Here is a 2,744-nt window from a genome sequence, read left to right on the forward strand (position 1 = left end):
TATTTATTTATTTATTTATTTATTTATTTATTTATTTATTTATTTATTTATTTATTTATTTATTTATTGTCAGGCATGGGGTTTGAACTCTGGGATTGGGCATTATCCCTCAGCTGTTGCACTCAAGATGAGCACTCTACCACTTGAGCCAGAGCGCCACTTCCTGTTTTTTAGTGGTTTATTGGAGATAAGGGTGACATGGAGTTTCCTGCCCTGGCTGGCTTTGAACTGAGACCCTCAGATCTCAGCTTCCTGTGTAGCTAAGATTACAGGCCTGAGTGGCCTGTGCCCTGCTGATTATAGTTATTTTAAAGAGGTTGTGTAGAGGGATTTCATTTGCATAAGTCAGATGAGAACATTTCCTTTCATACAACATCTTCTGTTCCCTCACTTTCTCCCAATGAGCTTGACTACATTCTGCCCCTTCCTCCCTTCATTTGTCTACCCTTTCCCCACCCTCTTTTTGATGTACCCCAATTTCTTGCAATAATATTCTCAGGCTTTGTCCTAGTCCTTCTAAAGATTATACTACTTGGGCCACATTGGCAGCAGCGATGGTGGAGCAGGAAGGCTCTCACAATGAAGCCCACAATCACATGCAAGTTAAGCTGCATGGAGAAAGGCGGCCAGTATGGGGCACACCAAATGTACTGGACCATCTTCTTCAGGTACATGTCCCAGAGCAAGCCCGCTGAGGCCCAAGAGCTCATGTGCTCAGGAGCATACTGCTGTTCTTCCTTCATGGCCAGCAAAAAAACACAGCAGAGCTGTCCATGCTGGTGTTGGAGTCCCTGAAATAGATGTAGATGGCAGAAATGGATGGAGTGTCTGGCTAGGATGTTCAGTTGATGGACCCCTTCTCCAGAGCCCTGAAGTGTTCCAGTTGGGGTTCCTGGAAATGGGGCCATCCTTAGCTCCTTCCATTTTGGGCCCTGACCCTGTGGAAAGAGCCGAACTACTGGGAATCTTGATACTACTTTCTACACTCCACAGACGGTGAGGGCTGCGCCAACATGCTGGTGGAGGACTCCACGGCCCAAAGCTTCCATGGCAAGTGGACATACTTGTGGCTCAGGCAGTGCTGCAGTTTCTCTATTGGAAAACAAAACCAGGTCTGTGGTCTTCATCATGTATGCACAGAAGCAACATCCATCAAGCACGGGCCGCCCTCCATCCAATCCCTGCTCCACTTCATCTGATTTCTGCTGCTGGCCTTGGATGGCAGCAAGCTAACCACGTTCATGGTGCTGTGAGAGCAGTTCCAGCCCTCCCTGTGCAGGTACCCAATACATGACAAGTAGCTCGACAGGACAGAACAGGACAGGAGCATTGTCCCTCAGGGTACATCCCAAGCTTTTGTCTTCCTATGGAGGCAGTTGGCCACGTCCTGGCCTCCCTTAGTTACTCTATCACCTACAATTTTTCTTAGTTATGCTCTATGTATTAAAAACTTCCTTAAAGACAAGTTATACTGTTCATGGAGTTCATACTCACAGCTCTAAATACTGAGATGCCTAAAATATATCATTCTGCTTTGAGTAAATTCCCTCCAAAAGGTTTTCCAATTCAGAAGTTTATCTTTAATGGATTTTATAAAACCTTTCAAATGTTATACAAAAAAATAAGGACTAAGTAAATGAACGATCAAGTACTTAATGATTAGAAGACTCAATGTCCTGAAACAATTTTCCTTAACTGCTCAGTACATAGAGTATAATTCCAGACAAAATTCAGCCAGATATTTTTACGAGAAACTTTTAAGAGGGCAAATAGTATTTCCTCACTTTCTAAGGAAATATTTTTGTAGAATCAAAATGATCTCTTCAAAGTTTTAGGAAAAGTCAATAATAAATTCATCAGTACCTAGAGTTTTATAGATTGAAATGCATTTAAATGTAAATTTAGAAAATTTGTGTAGATTCCATTTTTTTTCGTTCTTCCTTAAGTAGGTTTGATAGGTTTCATCTTTGAATAAATCATCTGAAGTTGTTTATTACTGTACTTTTAAATTTTATAACGGTAGGATTTCTGATAAAGTACTCATTTGTTTTGGTTATTGGCAACTGGTTTCTTCTCTGTTTTGTTATTTTGTATTTTGATACGTCTTTTAAAATATATATCCATTTATTGATCTATTCAGATACAGCTTCTATTTTCATTGATTTTCTCTGCTGTGTTCAAAAGCAGGATTTTTTTGCCACTTAACGAAATGATTCTTAAATAGAAAAGCAAAAGAAGAATAGAATAGAAAAATAAGAGTATCAGTTCAAGCTTGTAATCCTATCTACTCAGTAGGCAAAGAGCTGAGGATTTTGTTTCAAAGCCAGCCAGGGGAGGAAAACCTGTGAGACTCCTATCTCCAACTAAACACCAAAAATGCTGAAAATGGAGTTTGTGGCTCAAGTAGCAGAGCACTGAGCTAGAAGTACATATGTGAATCCCCAGTGTCCTGGTAAGTTGTGTTTGTTTGTTTTTTTTTTGAGGAGTGTAAATGTGTACAAATTTTAAGTCCTTAACGTAGCCCACTGCATGTAGTATGAAGTTACACATGGTCTGATCTACTGTCCATATGGTAATCACTGAGATTTAAAATTCTGTCTTCCTGAACATTTTCCAATTTTCTTCTTTGACCATACATTTAGGTATCAGGGGTTTCCTATGGTCAATTTTCATTTAAGGAAAAAATCATTTCAGATTTCATTTAAAGTTTGAGACTGAGACTTGTACTTGGTGTTTGATGTTGT

At 39.8% G+C, this 2,744-nt stretch overlaps 1 pseudogene; it reads left to right on the forward strand.

Annotated features, from left to right (window-relative positions):
* The first annotated feature begins 672 nt into the window (after nt 1–672).
* The window catches only part of LOC138820436 (Golgi to ER traffic protein 4 homolog pseudogene), a 29,458-nt pseudogene continuing 27,386 nt past the window's right edge, over nt 673–2,744 (forward strand).

This window comes from Dipodomys merriami, unplaced genomic scaffold, assembly GCF_024711535.1.
Source record: "Dipodomys merriami isolate MVZ:Mamm:240054 unplaced genomic scaffold, mDipMer1.0.p SCAF_885, whole genome shotgun sequence".
NCBI lineage: Eukaryota > Metazoa > Chordata > Mammalia > Rodentia > Heteromyidae > Dipodomys > Dipodomys merriami.